Genomic DNA, 18,836 nt, shown 5'->3' on the forward strand with positions numbered 1-18,836 from the left:
TGCTGTTATATACAGACCCAATACCTCCAGCATGACACATGCAAGATATGTCCGTTGATGATGTAGTAGTTTGAGGAGATTTATGTAGATACACCCAAAGTGAATTTAAAAAAGGGGAGATCCAGTCTGGAAGACATTTGCAATAGGACTATGTAGCTATCATGTAGCTATCAAATTAGCTCTTTTCTGCACCTGTGTTTCTAAGTAGAAACCATCTTCATAGAGCTCGGATGCTACAGCAAGCAAGGAAATGCTAATAGAGGGCATTTAAATCACCCTAGATTTGTCTTCATAGCAGAATGCAACAGGTTGTCTGCTATGCTCTGCAGAGTCACAGGGGCAAGAAGAAAGACAAAACTTTGCAAAACAAGACAGTAAAGGTAATGACAAATACTCCTGGGACACAAATGCTGAGTGTGATTTACTCAGTGTGATTCCAGGGCATGCAATTTAGGTGTTCGAAGGATTTGTCTATCTGGGTCAAATAGTTTAAGGGATAGTGACCAAGAAAGAGAGATACAGAAAATAAAATTAGCCCAGGATGGGCAGTGTTCAGTAGCTCGTGCAGATTCTTACAGAAAAGTTGCCACTTTGCCTGAAGCAAAAATTGTTCAACACGTGCATTCTGCCTACTGTCTCCTGTAGGGCTGGAACTCAGAGGCTGTCAAAGAAAATGGAAAATCATTTGAAGACAAATGAAAGAAGAGTGGAGCAGGCAATGCCGGGGATCACGTTTAAGGAGAACTGAACTGCTATGTGGCTTTGGTAATATACAGCATGTCTATAATAAATTCTGCACTGGAATGCAGAGATATCCAGATTGGTTTTAGCCAGATGGGACCCCAAGTGGGTTATGGTGCAGGCCATCTTAAATATGACAAAACAAACAAACAAACAAAAACTCAAGGAAAGAAAGTGAGTATTTCCCTGAGGCTTGCACAGGACTGTGAGAGAAGAATAGTTTTTTGGGGAATGTTCCTCTATGAGGGGAAACTTGAAGATGAAGGAGTTAAGCTGACTGAGCAAAATTTCTGAAGTACATAAAAGGAAATTCTGGTTGCAACTCATAGTTTATTAAATCTTATGTGCCTTGCAGGCACTTAATAACAATAAGCTGCAGGAATTCTGGAAATGCATATTTGGAATTGTTTTAACAGAGATGCTTTTTTGTGTGTTTAAAGGAATATTTTAAAGTTTCTTAAACTATTACAATGCAGAGTAAATAAATTTGAAATGTGCAGAACTAATAGTAAAAAAAAAAGGTGAGGACATTTCCTCTGTGTTTGATTTGGGTGTAGAATAACACATACTTTAAAGAATAAACCATCAAATATTCTCTATATGTAAGCCTTCTCTCATTAGTTGCGAGTAAGCTACAAAAATTCCTATTGACTGCACAGTGGAAGGATCAATCTCGTTAACACCTTGATATTTGCTTCCACTTTCCATTTGCTTTACACTTATGACTTTAAAATATAAGAGACAATGAAGCATTGTCTCTGTGGTATATAAATGGGAGCTTATTTCCTGCATTTACTCTGGTTTTCTTAGGGGAAAGGGGATTTACAGTTAATAACAAATCCCGTTTCACGTTTGGATTATTCCTGTGTACAGTAAAAACTCCTTGAATTTCAAATAATGCCAATTTCCATCTTTTCCGCTGGAGAGGCGGTGGGAACTGTGGTATGTACTTTTTATCTCAGAACCTTAAGAGCTGTGGTAAAGGACTCAGCCATAAATAATCCCACGTGCCGCTATGGCCTGCGATAAGCAAACTCTGGCGGAAAAGCTGTAGCACAAGTGCTCCTTCCCACTGCCAGTTGTCTCCCTGCCATCCTGGGAGGAGGCTGCTGAGCACATGACGCCTGAGGCTCCCTAATCTTAGGGGAACCATCACATAGCACTGCAACCTGCTCTACAGCACGTGGGTTGCAATGATTGGTTCGAGGTACAGTGGGTACCGCTGTCTCGGTCTTCGCTCTCCTTCCATCTCAGTATGGTAGCAGGGTGGAAATCTCCACCTCCCTCAGTTACTACCAAGAATGGAAGGGCATATGGAGAATGATTTAACTGATCACCAAGCCTTTCTTTCACAGTATTTTATCTGTTGGCAGCAACTTGCAAGAGAAAGAGCCAAAAGGATAATATTAAACCTACACCCAAACGTTACATATTTAGAGTCTTCAAAGGAGCGGACAAAACAAATACAGAGAAACTCAGCCTTTTGGTTTTTAAGAATACATTTCTTACAAAAACTTTCTCAATAGAGGAAAACAAACAAAAGAGTATTTTGAAACTTCAGCAAGCAAATCTGTTTAAAACAGACAAACTTGGACAGTAACAGAGGTAATGTTTAGTTTGGTATTATATTCTCTCTCTTTAATGGTTTTGCCAGGTTTCTTTCTGGGACATCCATTATTAAAGTATGCTAATAGTCCTTTAATCCTACTACAACTAAGTATATATCCCCCTTAACCAGTCTCTTACTCTCTGCCAACAGAATTATATCTAATGAAATATATCAATATTGAAATGATGGCAGTCACTCTCCCTACAAAATAATTATAGCCAGAAAAGATCAAACATGTAACACTACAGTGACAACATCTAGAGAGTGGGAACAGCATGGTAATGATATTCAAACAGGAACCCAGCACCCCCTCAACCCTGGAACCATTAATAACTTCAGCTGGAACAATTGACAGAGGGGAAATGAATCATTCCCTTTGACGAGAACAAAACTATATTAAAATGTAATAGTTTAATAAACAACTGACTTCAGAAGTTAAATTACTAAATTGCATCTCCATGGATTTTAAGAAGTACTGTCTGATCACAATAATGGATTGCCTACAAACTTTTATCATAGCCATCGCCTCCAGAGTTGCTGTATTTAATTATTTAAATATTGTATTAATGAAACATATTATACTAGTAAGAAAAATACTTTTATCACCACACATGAAAGACAAAAAAAAAATAGATATATGGTTTACACTGCACAAATGCATTTGCATCCGCCTTGCAAATAATAAAAATGTCCCCTCCCTGATCCACTCTTTCCAGCTGCTTTGTGTGCAAGGATTTGCAGAACTAATTTAATGGCTACAATTGTTCTTGATTCTGACTTGATTAAAAAAAAAAAGTAGAAACCACTTAAAACATCTTGGTGCACCTGTTGTGCTGCATTATGACCCACTGTGATTTCAATTTATGTCGCATGAGAACATGTCACTGAAGCACCAGGTTGCATCATGTGCAAAAATCCTGGCAATGCTGGGAATTGATACAATGTCACAATTTATAATGCATATAATGCATAGAAACAAGAGGGAAAAATTAAGACAAAAACAACAAAACAAATGAAATAGACATTACATGAATGATGTTATGTAGAATCATTCTGATTTCTACACATGTCCTCAAGAGGGTGGAAACTACCGATGCAAAACAAAGACCTCTGCTACTTGAACTATTGAGAACCTAGTAGCAATAATAGATTGTCATCTTTATTGTGGATCAGCCACAAGGGGGAAGTAAGACACATTTTTAAGTGGGTTTCAGATGTTTCCTGACATTAGAGGAACATGTAAAGTAAGAACATTTGGAATAAATTCCGTGTTCTGGATGAGAGTAGAGTCTACAGATGAATACACCTGCCTCATCTCTGTTAAAAGGAACTATTTCTCTCTTGTCACTTGAAACCCCTTGTTCAGGTTCTCCTCTGGTCCTGTCTTCTCCAGCTGCTATCCTTCCTTTCTCCTTGACAACTGTCCCTAGAGGGATAAAAGAATTTGGCAAAGTGCTCTGGGGCACAGGAAAGACCAAAATTTAGGTACTTTAATGGAAAACAGAGAAATGAACAAAATATTAATCATATGAGCTTACAGTTAAGCACCTTTGAGAGCCCTTAAGAAGAGAGGCTTGGCTTGGAAACCTGCACTATGAACACAGTCATTGAATAATCATGTTTTGAGGAAGGAGATTTTAAATACACTACAGAATCATGTACATAAGAAATCAGCAAAGCTTTTTCTCTTCACGAGGCACAAGACAAAATGTCCTTTTGCACAGAACATTTTGAGTCCTTCAGCCACTTCATTGGAAAAATGGTTACAATAATATTTCTCTACCTTACAGCTATGTATTGCAAAGCTTAATGATAATAAAATTCTTCAAGAAATACTTGGAGAGCATTTAAAATGCTAGAAATGCTAAAAACCCATTCCTTAGCTGCCTAAGCAGTACATTAAAAACATAACTGCTATTACATAGCAACCCTTTACAGCCAGAATAGCAGATGCACCATGGATTAAAACAAGTAGTTATCAAAAACAACAACAACAACAACAAATTCCCCCCCAAAAAACAACAAAAAACCCTTTCTTAGGGAAGACACAACAAGCCCATGATCTGAGTTCTGCTTGGTGCTTGGTGCTGGCAAGGCTTCAGCTGGTATATTGTGTCTATTTTTTGAACACTATCCTTAAAAACAGATGTAGACCAACCAAAGAGCAAAGGTCAGCAGAGGACAAAGAGAATGATTAGAAAATAAGACCTATGAAAGAAGGTTGAAGGAACTGCAGTTATTCTGTCTAAAAGGAAAGAGGACTGAGAAAGAAATGATAGCAGCTGAGAAATATGTAAGAGAAAGAGAATAATCTCTATGACAAGCCAAATGTGGATAGGACAAGAAGTAATAGCCTTGAATCACAGCAAGGGGGATTTAGGTTAGGCTTTAAGAAAGAAAATCTAATTGTAAGAAAAGCAAAGCATGGGAGAAGAACACTTACCTCACCTGGGGAGACTGTGGGATCTCCACCACTGGGAGATTTTAAGAACAAGTTGGGCATGTTCACGGTCCCTCCATTTACAGGAACTGACTGATGAATAGAGTCCTATTTCCTGTAATTCTTAAGTTTTACAATTCACTTTCTACAGACAGTGAAAACTGGTTTGTTTGGTGAGAGTTACAGGGACCAGCCACTTAATGTGTGTAAGCCATTACTAAAAAGGCAAGCTTAATGGTTCTTCCAAAGACATTCACCCATATTTCAGTGTGGGAGGGCAATAACCTATTGCTGGAAGAATCCTCATATACCAAAAAAGGAAGAGGACTGAGAAGTTAGTTCTCTCTAGAAATGTCCTTCTATGGAGTAGACAAGCCTGCTGGATCACTTTCCCAGGATTGTAGTCTCTCTACTTCAGAAATTCTGGAAAGCAGTTTTCAGCAGACTGAACAGATAGTAGAGGGGTCATGATGCTGGTGAACTTGTGCTCCAGGAGACAAGAAGGAGCATGAGGCCTCAGAAGAGGTGGTTCTGTCATACTTTTTTTGTACTGAAAAGTATCTTATCTGAGGCTGGACCAACAAGTGGTTTTTAGCGGCTATAAGGACACTGCTTTCCAGTAATGGCGTAGCAACAGTGAGACCACAGAAATGAAGGAAGAAAATGTTAAAACAGACCAGTTACTGAGAGTTCACACTGTGGTCTACTCTATGAGCTTAGCCTCAAAAGACTGAGGCTGTGGTTCAGCTGACAGAACCGAAGCTCGGTGCAAGCTGACACTGGGGTGGGACGTGCTGCTTGGGGCTCCTCAAGCTAATATTCCTGACAAAGTAGCTATATCACTGAACTGTGGCCTGAAAGACAAGCTGTAATTTCAGTTCTTCTGCAGAGAGAAGCAGAAGCTACAGGTATGGAAAAGGATCAAGGGAAAGGGACTCTGTAGGGAAAGCATGGCTTATGGGAGTCTTTTGTTGTCAGCCATAGCTTTCGTTTAGCTTCAGTTCCATGCACCTGCCATATGGAATGGCTCATGTTTTTTATTTTCTCTCTTGCAATGAGTAAGCTTTAGCTGGAGGAGCAATTTCAAGTAAGATTCAGATGCTCCACTTAGGAAAATCTTCCTTTGTCTGGGAAATGAGAGAAAGCAGACTACTGGGCCTTTGCACGTAGCCCATGTATGGTGTAACCAGTGGATCTAGGATTACTGGATCTACTGCTCATGTGGATTGAGGGTAGCTGTTTATACAGAACTTCTGGATGGTAGCTCATAGCTCTAACTGAACTGTGGATGTCTCAAAATACTGTGCAAATGGTCAGTGTCCATGAGTTCGGCTTGGATAAAAAAAAGAGGATGTGTCAGTATCTTTCCAGATTTATGGTACCCCTGGATTTGATTTTTTTTAAAAACATATAATGGTTTTCCACAGAGCATGACTATGAAATATAGCTTTAGTCACAGAAGAAAAAGAACCAGAAAGAAAAAAAATAGGACTAGTGAAAGACCTTCTCATATAAATATATCTTGATCTGAGAGACCAGTGAGGAACTGCAGAGGATAAGGGGACAAAGAGTGATTTCATGAAAGAGGCAGTGTAGATATCCCTGTTGTCCCACTTGAAGGTCTAATGTAACCAGAGAGTCAGGGAGGACTGAGAAGATAATGGAGGAAACCTGCATCCCTATTCATATTGACAAGATCACAGCTCTCACAGAGATAAGTCTGGCCTGAAAAAGTGTTGCACGGAAAACCAACAGACTTCCTAGGGTCTTGCCTCAGGAAGGTATATTTATCCCAATACTAAATACATAAGCCACTCCATATTAAAAGCATCTTTCTTTCTGATGTGCTTTTGGAAAGTCAAAGAGAAAACTGGCATGAGAGCCAGTCCCTCCACAGGTAGCATTGGCTGTGGGCTCCATGGGACCCTGCTGCATCCATGCCTGTGCGCTTAACAGAACTGCATCAAGGATTTGCCTGCCGCATCCCGCTGCTTTATTGCACCCTTCTTAGATGACCTAAAACTAGAAAGTTAGAAGGACTCACAAGTAGAAAGAGAAGGATGAGGAGAAGATTTTACATTTTCAACAGGAAAGGCAGGAGCAGTAGAGAGAGGAGGTGAAATTCAGGCAGGTATTCATACTTTTTATGCCTCTGGTTCCAAATCTCAAATACTTGGGGGTCTTGTAAAACTGCAGCCTGTGGGAAATGGCTGATGTGAATCAGATATAGCCTTTGGTGTGATCCTGTTAACAAACACTGCTCAAAATCCTGTTCCCCGATCATAAGAGAAATTGGAGCAAAACCTTTCCCTTCACTGACTCTTAGTTTACCCATGTAATCAGTTCTGGGTCCCAAGGAGTTTTGTCTCTGCTTTGTTTTTGAATCTTTCTCATGACTGTTTCTCTCATTTCCTCCCATTCTTTTAATTCTCTTCCTCCTTTACTGAAAGAAAACCACTAACATTTTACCAAACAACCTACAGCCCTTCTCTCTAGAAAACCTTGTACTGCATTCATCATGGGCTGTGATTACATATTTGGGGCAGGCTTGAACACCTTTCAGCACAATGGATTTGGAGAGCAGGATTTCAGAAGACTTGGGTCCTTTTTGTCAATGAATAGTAACACTGTTGCTTATGTAGGCCACTACTGCAAGAGAACAAAGATTCATGGAGCAATAAGGACTTGAGGCCAGATTATTGACAAGAGCCTATACAGTATTTTGTTCCTTGTATTTCAGAGAGTATATAGCACTTTGGATACCCACTGACGGCCGGTCCTTCATTTGGAGAGGGAAAGTGTGATATTACACTTCTGCTTTATCCAACTTGTCCTCCAAGTGGTAAATATGCGTGTGGGGGTAAGCACATATGCATAGAAAACTTAAAATAATTTATGAAGGAATTACAAAATCCAAGATGCCATATTACTTACTAACGGAAAAAAAAAAGAAACTAAAAAAACCCTCCCACCTGTCAGCAACTAAACATTAGTGTACTTGAAAATACAACTGGAAATATAAACTTACTGGACTTAAATACACTAACAAACTTGTAGCACCATAGAGCAATGGACTTCAGGACTTTAGCCAGGTCAATTACTCATATTCTTCTGTTTTGCCAGCATTTTATGCTATGAAAGAACATCTGTAAATACTGATGTAACTATGTACTCTGGATTATATTCCATTTTAAAATCTTACTATGTTTTCAACAAACAATATATTAACATGTAGCATACAGTACCTCCAAGCATTAGGAAATGGGACACATCATGTCCTCTGCTGCTAGAGCTAAGGAAGTATTCCCTCTTTTCCTGTCCTTCTACTTTTCTCCTGACCCCTCTCAGCTTTCCCTAGTTTTCAGTTAGCTTTAATCCAACAATTCTGACAGCATGTTATTGACAAAAAACAAAGCACGTAAGCCAAGTTAGAATAAAGGGTGTTAAAATAAGATGGAATTAGATGGAGTCTGTGGTTTTAAACAAAGACTTCTCTTTGCAGTAACAAGCAACATATACGGCCAAGAGAGCTTTAAAACCCTTTTCTCAACATACTTCATCTACATTTGCTACATGGACATCTGTTTCTGGATTATGGTGGGGTAAGAGTTGATGTAGGTAAATTGTGAAGTGAAATATTTGTTCTTGTCAAAATTATCTGAAGGAGGCAACTTAAGAGTAATGTACTGATGTTATAAAAAGCGGGGTTGACAATATGCAGCATATAGCAGCATTAGGGTAGTGTAGCAATGTACTGTACTAGGAGAACAGTGTTCCTTAATAAAGACTGTTGCCAGTCACCTTTGCAACTGGAAGGTAAATTAATGCATTTATCTCACAGCATTCAAATATCACATACAAATACATCTTAAAATATCACCACAGTTTCATTTTTTATACACTTTATAAGGAACTGAATTGTCTATAACCTGCCTTCTTCACTCTCCCCATAGATGTTCCCCCAAAATTCTCAAAGGAATTATGTAGAGAAAAGTACTCATTAAAATAACATGGCAGGCCTGGATGGAACTGACAAAACCAAGAAATTCACAGTCAAGATTGAAACTCCATCTTTGAGACACCCCGTTGTGCTTCGTTGCATTTTAATAAGTGCTCATCTGACCCTCTGCCAGTTAATTATGGGGATCTTCAGAATTTGTTCTGGCCCCCTTGCTCTTCAATACTGATGTGCTTCTTTCACTTCTATTTTTAGGGACCTTAAGGTGAGTTATCATTGTTAACCTGATAACACCCAGATCTATTTTGCTCTTTTAGCTGATCCTATTGAGGCAGCTTTTAGTCTTTTCATCTTACCTCCCTAAAGTGCAAATTGGGATCCTAACCGAATTTCTTGGAAAAAAAAAAAAAAGATAAAATAAAAGAGAGGGACAAAAATCACAAAAATTAGATTCTCTTCCCCCTCATCCCCACCAACCTACTAAAACATAACATCAGGTTTTCAGTTCCATTAGATGAAAATCTGTTTGTCATTTGCAGCATGGCCAACAGAATTGGTGTATTAGTGGATCTTATTTAGCCATGGTGTTTCTTATCCTTTTAAATTTACTTATTTCAATTCACTTTTGATTTCCTATGTAAAAGTAAGAAAAGATGGAGATGATGCTGTAAGTCCTCTCACACCACTACCTCTCTTGTTCTCATTTTAAGATGTAGGATTTTTTTTTATTACCTCCAAAGCAAGGAACAATACAACTATCTAGGAAAATTTCAATTCAGTGGAGATGACAGAAAAAACCACAACAAATCTATGGAAGAGAATATTTCCTAATACCCCTGTGGTTATTCTCTGCAGCAAGAAGATTTTATGAGTTACTCCTGAAAAAAAGAAAAGGGAAGTATAGGGAATTAGTCTCCTCTGAAGGTGGTTTTAACCTGTCACCCAGGAGATGTTGGTCTGTCCAGTAAAGTAAAGGAACCTTAAAAGGGGACAGAAGTAAGGCTAGAATATATTAAGTAAAAAGGGAACCCCCACCCCAGTAATATAAAGAGGTTCCTGGGGACAAGGCCGTATAGAGCATTTTCCAAAATACTGTAGACAAATACTGATATTGTTATACTTGTTTGGACCAATCCTCTGAACCTTCCAAGATTTGTCCTTCACTAGTAACATTTAATGAATACTATTTTACTAATGGAATTTTCCCACTGAATGCAAATGATTCCAAAAGTTTATTCTGAGAATATTTCATGCTTGCCTTTGTTAGACAGCTGGTAGAGGGAAAGGGTTTTAAAAATAAAGAAAATTATATATAATGAATAACCAGTTGCAGTAGATGCTAGGAGATTAAATGTATTTTTACTGTGAGGACATAATGCTGCTATAACCTAACCTTCCCCACCCCCATAGGATAAAGAACACTTAATGAAGGAGAAGATGCTTTTATAAATCTGTAATCTTTTTCTGTACTATATAGTATTCATTAGATATTCACTAACAATTTCTTCCACCTACCCCATATTTTATAGGTGAAAATCTTTTTTTACAACCTTTGATAAGAAAACAGTGATAAATAGTAAACTAATATACATGATATTCTTTTTCAATATAATCATTAAAGTTTTAACATACTTACATGCTGCAATAAATAGGAAGTCACCCTGCATTTTTTTTGGACATAATCTTTCAAGTCTTAGCTTATCAAGACTCCAAGTTTTCCCTGTTCTGTGAACATCTCTCAAAAGATACTTCTTAGAAGTGGTCTCCCTGGGTGTAACTTTGCTATAATAAAGTCATCCCAAAGGTGGATTTTCCACTGCAGTGTATGTATTACAAATAACAGGATTTTCTAGTCACCATTTCTTAAGGATTCCAAACTTCCTCTTCTTCTCCCTGCTCAGGAAATATTAGATTTCCAAAGTAGCTGCTGGGCTAGGCTGTTTAGTTCTGCCGCTACTCCTAAACAATGTCAATGCTGGCTTGTTAACTCTGCTCCTTTAGCTTTGGTCCAAAGCTAGTTTTCTGTTTACATTCAGCCATTTGATCAGCAACTTAGATTGCTTTATTAGATTTTCTTTTAAAACGGGAGATATAGGAAGAATGCCTCCTTACAGTGGAGAATACCTCCCTTAAGCTGAGAATATCTCCACGTTACTTTTTTGCAGGCAAGAAAGACAACTTTTTGGAAGCCAGAAACATTGTCAAATGAGGATTTAACTGATGGTGTTCATTTTTAGAGCACACCGTGTCTCCATTGAACCTGAGCAGCAACTCTGTGATTAACCTAAACTTCTTTTAAAATAAAAATCTGACTTTGCTTTTTGCTTATTTTTATTTTTTATGGGAAAATATCCCAAACCAAAGCAATTCCACTCCTCATCCCTTTCAGACTGTGAACACAATGGCTTCCCATGCCTATACTTGCTGACAGGATATTATTGCTTTCCTTTGATATGTGATTTTATAATATCTGCTTCTTGTCAATTGCTCTTTGATATGTAATTTTATAGTATCTGCTACTAGTTTTTCAGACCTCTTTTTTATTGGTGTTGGTCGAATCAGGTGTATAAAGTAAGAGCATCAGTGTGGCAGTTTGAGTGGAATAGCAACGTGTTGCCCATTAATTCTGCTGGTAGAACCCAGGTGCAGTGTTATGAAAGATTTCTGCTACCTTTCTCCAAAGGTTTGTTGATCTGTCTGTCCTAGCTTGGCCAAGGGACTAGCCCCAAATCTTTAGGCCCTGATCCTGCAGGCAAATCTTCATGTCTGGAATCCTACTGACCTCAGCAAGATTTTGGACACATACAAGCGTTAGACAAACAGTAATTTGTTTCAGGAAAATTTTCAGAGCCAGTCAGTTGCTGAGTTGCTAGAGTTTCCAATGGGCTGGAGAATAACAAATACACAGATCATAAAATTTCTCATCTTCTATATGCTCACAATAACTATATCTACTCATGTATCATTGGTGGGCCCTTGTGACCTGGGGACTGTGTTCCCTATGTGTGTATATATACATACATACACGTATATATATATATGTGTGTGTGTGTGTGTGTGTCTGTAAAAGCACACTTATATGTACATACATGTGTGTACTACCATCACGTAGCTTATTTATATACAAGTATGCACATATATAAAACTACAGGTGGGCACTTTTTTCCTGAGTGCCTTCATCAACTTCTTGATTTGCCTTATTTTCTCTGTTTTAGATGATCTGTTTTCCTCCATAGGATTCTGATCTGACTTATCTCAGTCAAGTCACTTCATCCAGGTAAAGTGCAAAACAGAAAGAAAAGTCAGAGAACTAGGAAAAATAAAGTCCCTTGCATTAAAAAATTAAATATATATTTAAGTGTGTTACATGAACAAGTATCTTGTTTTCTTGCAATGACAGTGTGCTAGAGGTAGCTGATTTGGGATTTTGGATCTGATTCCTCTCTCAAGCACACAAATATGCATAAGGAAGAACACTGCTAAGTCCACTGAGTGCAACCTTATAAAACTATCTAAGAATGAGGACTTTGTTTCTAGACTTTGGGCTAATATCTTTACAGTTTTCATCCTGTAGGAGTGGTAAATGTAAAACACACTTCTTAAACCCATTCCTATTCCTTTACTGATCCAGAAAATGTCCACAAGTAATAGCTCCAATAGACAAATCTAAAAAATTTACTCTGATCTCCTAAGAACACAGGAATAATATATGCATTAATTTCTGGTTAAATACAACAAGTATGTAATTAATAAAAATGTATCCAGTACAGCAAGAGCACTCTGGGGCTTAGCTGGTTTTTCTATACTGTAATGAGCACCACTCTTTTAAAAAATATTTCTTGCCTGGAAATAAAGAAACAATACTTGTATTAATTTCCATAAGTATTTTATATAAAAAAATGTTGTCTATTTCCAAGTGATCCATGTGTATCTCTTTCTTTCTTTCTTTTTCTTTTTCTTTTTTTGAGATACAGCAATTGACATAACATAAAATACTCTTCATGCAACAAAAAGCCTGTTAGGAATGTGAGTTCTGACATGAAGGAATTAGGATACTCTGCAGCACAATACCTAGAGTTTAATTTCTTTTAAAACTTGTATTTAACCATTAAAATGAATTTTTGGTAAATGTAAACTTGAAACTGATTTTTATAAGCTATGATTACAATGCAGAGTTGGTGACTTGGAAAACATCCCAATGATACCTGAGGGGGTGAAGCAGGAGGATTAGAGATACTGAGGAAAAAAAGATGCAGAGCTGATCATTTTCCACTGTATCCATTTAAAAAACTGTAGTTCTTGTTTCTTATAAATATGGTCTCTTTGTAGTTTTCTTATTGCCTCAAATTTGTTAAAGAAAATGTGGCACCACTACAAATAGCTTCTTTAAAGTCTTCTCAAGCTGTATTTCACTTTGTAAACATCTCTGAATAACAAAATATGCTATGTGCAGAAAATCCTCTTGGAGTTCACTAAGGTTAATGCATGCAGCTGAAACTAATCTTTGGCCTATCCATATATACAGGGAGGCCAGAAAAGCATCATATTTTTGTTTCTCTTTTCCTCCAAACTTTTCTTGGATGCACCTTCTCCCCACAACCCATGACTTTTTTTTTTTTTTTTTTTTTAATTAAGGAAGAGGGGAAGAAATGATTTTTAAAGTTACAAAACTCTGCCACATGAAGATCCACATGGTTACGCCAAGGGCCTGCCCCATTGACCATCTCAGAAGAAGTCAGAAACTGAAATATGAATCTGGTTATAAGATGAAAGTCATGGAGTCGGAGCAACATGTAAGAGCTGGAAATAAAATGTGCTAAACTAAGCACAGAGTGTTATAATGGACTATGTATGTTCCATAAGATTTTGCTGAACAACTTAGTGTTCTTAATTTCACCCACAAGGGCAAGTTGCATACAATAATAATTTTGTGTTTGTAAATCACCTTGAAGAAATAAATTCCTGTATAATGTCAGTGCTCTGCAGTATATACTATGTATTTTCCATTTTTTGTTAAACTCTGGAGGTAGAAGGATTGAATTTTTCTTTGGTGTTATAATTGTCTTCTATCTTATAAAGAAAAAAGGACATTGCCCGTATAAAAATACAGAGTTATCAGAATAAAATTTGCCCTTTGTCTGAGGTAAATTTTACACATTGTATTTTAAGAGAAAAACTTTTTTTTTCCAGAAAATATTCACCCATAAGGTATAGTGTAGCTTTGACAGAGAAATCCACTTTGAAAAGTAAAGTTCACATCATAGAGGGTCATTAGGTGTCCTGCTGCCCTGTCCAAAAGCTGCTTCAGAGGATAAAACAGTGGTCTTTTCCCTGACTGGCAACACCTATTCCAAAAGATGGGGCAACAGCAGTAGGGAGCATGCTATACAGTTTCTCCTGGAATGCAAACTGGCTTTAAGGTAAATGCTAATATTTAGACAGAGAAATATTTACTGGTATTCCCCTAGCCAAACACTGCATTTGTAACTATAAAGCATGTGAAGATGGCAAAGCAGTTAGGTGCCTTCCTAAGAGTGTTTTTTTTTTCCCTTCTAACTGTAATGTGTGATTGCTTTTCTGCCTAAACAGCTCTAAAGGGCTATGAAAACTGAAGTCCTTCAAAGCTGTTAAATGTTTCCTCCGATTTACAATAAAATTCTGCATTACAAATCTCCTAGTAAAATCTCCGAAGCATTGCAAGCAATACTTACACAATTTTCCGTTAAGTAAGTATTTGTGTATTCAACACCTAGAAAATAAGGAAAGTGAATGTGGGTAAGGAAGGAAAAAAAAAAAAAAAACAAAGGCAGGGGGAAAAAAATAAAAAGCCCTACCCTGAAACAGCCATGCAGCTATTAAACATATGCCAAAGCAAACAATAGTGTTAGGGTCTGCCATAGCTTTGCCCTGCAGGTAGACGGCAGGCGGCACAGAAGGAAAGCAAATGGAAAGGAAAAGAGAAAGACAGTACAGGATGTGGATGAGATGCCGAGCCCTGAGAGCATGAACGGCCTGATTGTGATCCTCAAGTCACACCATCAGCCATGCAAAACAGGACATACCTTTCTGGCTTGCTGGTTCTGTCGGCTGAAACAAAGCAGTCCCATTCTCAGCGGGAGGCCAAATCAAAATGAAATTTTATTTAGTCTGCACTGTCCCCAGATTGGGTTTCGGAATGACTGCTTTAGGAGATAGCATGGATGTGGCTGATGCATGCTTTGCATATGAAACTGCAATAGAAAAAAAAAAATCTACATAATCAAAAAAATCTGTGCTGTGTGTATGGCAAAAAAACCCTGGACGTTAGTGAATCAGCTACAATGGGTGTTTTAAAATATGACCTTTCTGAATAAAATGCACATTTGTGCTCCCCAATATTATTTTCAATAAATATATAATAGATCATTTTGCATGTAATTATTCAGAAGCTGCCCTGAGACACTGAAATATCAAATCATTTTTCTTATTTTTTTTAATCATGAATCAGAATTACAGTTTGGGAACAGATGCAGAGAAATATATATCTAAAGAGGATTTCTGTGTCTTGCAGTGGCAATGACTACAACTCAGAATCCTCTTCAATTTAATGTTTTGTTTAAGTCCCTTCTTCCTAGAGGATCCAAGAAAGGCCTACTGCAGTAAAGAACATCTGCTTTTATGTACCACTAATCTAATGCATTCCACCTTGCACTTTTAAGAAAGCACCCATTCTTTGATTACACACTTAATTTTACAGACTATTAATAAATAAAAAAGATCATCAACTGATCACACAGTATTTTCATTAGAAGTTAGAAATAACTTACAAAGGCAAGGAGTAGTCTGCAGAATATGCAGGGCATACACCATGTAATGCCTTTGTTGTCAGTTATGCTGCAAATGAGATTTTTCAAATAGGATTTGCAGAGGCAGGGCAGTGATCAACACAGTGCAACATCCAGGAAGGGGAAGTTGAACACAGTATTCTGTGAAACAAGGGGGCAGAATGGAGCCTGTTTGTAAATACATATTATTATCCAAAGAAAACACTTATCACTGCTTGATTTTGCTACACTAGCTACTTTGAACTAGGTGATACCAATAATTTAGTATGTGCACATCTGTGTGGGCATGTGTGTTTGCATATATCTGTGTGCAGTGCATGTAAGCCTGTATGCTATATACATGTATATGCTTGATGCTTACACTGTAAAAGACAAGCGAAAGGCAGAACAAACAATACACGTTTTCAATTGACAGATATTTCTACGCTAAAACAAGCAGTGCTAATACTGTGCTCTATAGCATATGGACAGGCAAAGAATGGGAAGAAAAAAACATCAAATCTTCAAGAATGCAAAGGGGATAACGATTCCAAATAAACAATACAGATAAAAACTTCCAAGAATAATGAGATACAGTGCAAATCATTCACACAATGTGCTTTCGCACAGTAATGACGGAAGTCACTGACAACAATGCAACCATGTGCAGATACTCCTTGGAGAAATAGTAAAGCAAATTTTGTAATTCTATCTTCTGTGCTTTGCAGGCTGAGTTTGAGATTCTCTGTAACAAAATGTGCTACAGTATTGGTGCTTTAAAATTAATCATTGGGCATTATGGAAGGTAACTTCATAATGAGTTCTCCTATTGCTATTTAAAGCTATTTAAATCCATAAGGAGCACAGTGAAAAATATAACATTTGTTCTCTTTATGTCTTGGAACAACTGTTTTTATATTTGTAGTCATCCTAACTGTTGTTCCAAACAAGATATTAAGATAGAACCCAGTTTCATGCTGTATCATATTTATTCTGATATATATCTTATAGCTAAGCTTTGTCTTTACTGAATTAATCTGATTTTTTTTTTGCATTATTATTTTTATGAAATGCTGCTTTTTTCTCACAGAACTTCCCACTTCAGGGAAAAAGAAAGATGTGATTGCTTTAAAAATAGAAGAGCAAAAACAAAGCTAGTATTCCCAAAATTCAATGCACCTGGCATTCACTTTATACCTAATAAGCATCCGTGAATATGCAAATGTTCACTGTCTCCAGTAACCTCATTAATTTATTCCTCAGGCAATCAAAGAATGTGAACCAGTCCTCTGCTACTAATACTGGAAGTGGTACGCTGTTCAGCATTGCTAGAATCAGCTGAAAGCACATTCTGCATATTGAAAAACTGTTTCATCTTTCTTCCTTCCTTTGCCACTCTAATTCAAACAAAGACTTCCCACCTCAGTTTACATAGCTGACAGCAAAAGTTGAAAAATGCCAAAAAATAATTAAGACATATATATAAGTGTGTGTGTGTGTGTATCTCCATGCGCACATACATACCCTGGGAAGACAAATACTTTAAAGAAGTCTCGCCAGAATTCCAGTCGGAAAACTGCCTGAGTTTTCCTCTATTTATTTGGAGGGGAGGGAGGGAGCTTGGGAGGGGGGGAGAATGACCTGCCTTCTACTCTGCAGAGCAGCTGAATAATCTTTTCCTTTGCCCACATTAAAAGCCCTGAATAATGTTTATAAAATGTTAGGGAATCCCGGTAGGTTTCCTATTTAACAAGCCATGTATGACAAATCACAGTGTAATGTACTACGTTCTTAATCTTTAATTAGAATGTGAATATCTGCTAGAAAACGCAGTTAACTTTGACACATTAAATCTTCTGGTTAAAGTGCCTTACAGGAAGTGCAAAGATGAAACACTGTAACAATCTACTGCCTCTCTCCATTCACCCAGACAGTTGGGGAAGGATGATAACATCTTGTAATACCTGCTCTGTAGTAATTAATCGCTGTGGTATTTAGGACCATTCAAGTAGACAAATATGACAGAGACAGGGACAATTAGGAACCTTGTTCAAGCTACATTAACTTTTCCAGCTATTACAACACAGCAGCTCAAGTTTGCTTGTAAAAGCTGCAGAGGGATTGTTATGCATTAGCCGTGCGATTATTAATGAAAGAAAAGGAGAATTGTGTTTATTGTAGTTTGAAAATTGCAAATAAATTTCAATTATCTGCTATGTCATTTTGTTAAACATGCATTCTGGAAATGCCTTTGTACTCTAAATCATGAGCTACTTAGAGCAAACTAATACTAGAAAGCCTTTGGGAGATATAAAGTCAATATTTTTGTTGAACTGGCTTTCTTTCTTGTTGAAACTGGAGATAGACTGAGCTACCTGAAGATATTTCAGATAGCCAGCGAACCCTACAGACACTCTAGCATTCACTCTGCCTCCGAGCACCAACAGGCGGTTGCATCAGGCTTCTTGCAAGCTTCGGCACATCTCTGATTGAATGTGCGCTCTGCGCCACTGAAATGAGAAGGCTGAACTCCCTTAGTGACCGCATGCATAAAGGGCCCACAGATAAATAAATAAACAATTGGGGAAAAAAGCCCTCAGAAAGCCCTTCGCCTCTTTCCTGTTGCTGCTGCAGTCATCAACAGTATGGACTGAATGAAACACAAGGGAAAGATTTGGGACCTGGTATGGATTATTATTTTAAAGGTTACATGCTGTGCTTTACTTTCCCGTCAATAAACAGCTGCAAATGCACTGCAGATTGTAAAGTTTATGTTTTAACTATATATTTGAGGCAGCATAATTTGCCATTGCTGTTCTGTATGGCAGGAACACACGTTGGTTCTCAACATTAAAGGAGGACAACAGAAAACAACAGAAGTGGTCAAATACTACAAAGACTTCCACATGAATATTCCCTTTTTTTTTTTTTTTTTAATGAAATCACCTAAACCTGTGGCCCTTTTATGTTCACTTTCTATGAATATTTGAACTAGAGTTTCTTAGCAGCATGAATGCTCACAGAAAGCTAATTTGAAAGTCATACATGCAAGTGTTTGTGGAAAACGAATTCTAAATTTGCATGTGCAAATATTTGCCCTGGATATGCTATCATGCTCACCCAGTTAGGGAGCAGAAGCAATAGCATGTGGCTGAACTGACCAATCATGTCTCAGGAACCCAGCTTGAGTTTCAAATATTGTGTCAAATTTGCCCAGTGAACTTGTTTACGAGCAATCCATAAAGTAGAAAAAAAGTGTTAAAAGTGTATGAAATGTATTCGAAC

This window comes from Apteryx rowi, unplaced genomic scaffold (genome assembly GCF_003343035.1).
Source record: "Apteryx rowi isolate R43461 unplaced genomic scaffold, aptRow1 scaffold_268, whole genome shotgun sequence".
NCBI classification, from domain to species: domain Eukaryota; kingdom Metazoa; phylum Chordata; class Aves; order Apterygiformes; family Apterygidae; genus Apteryx; species Apteryx rowi.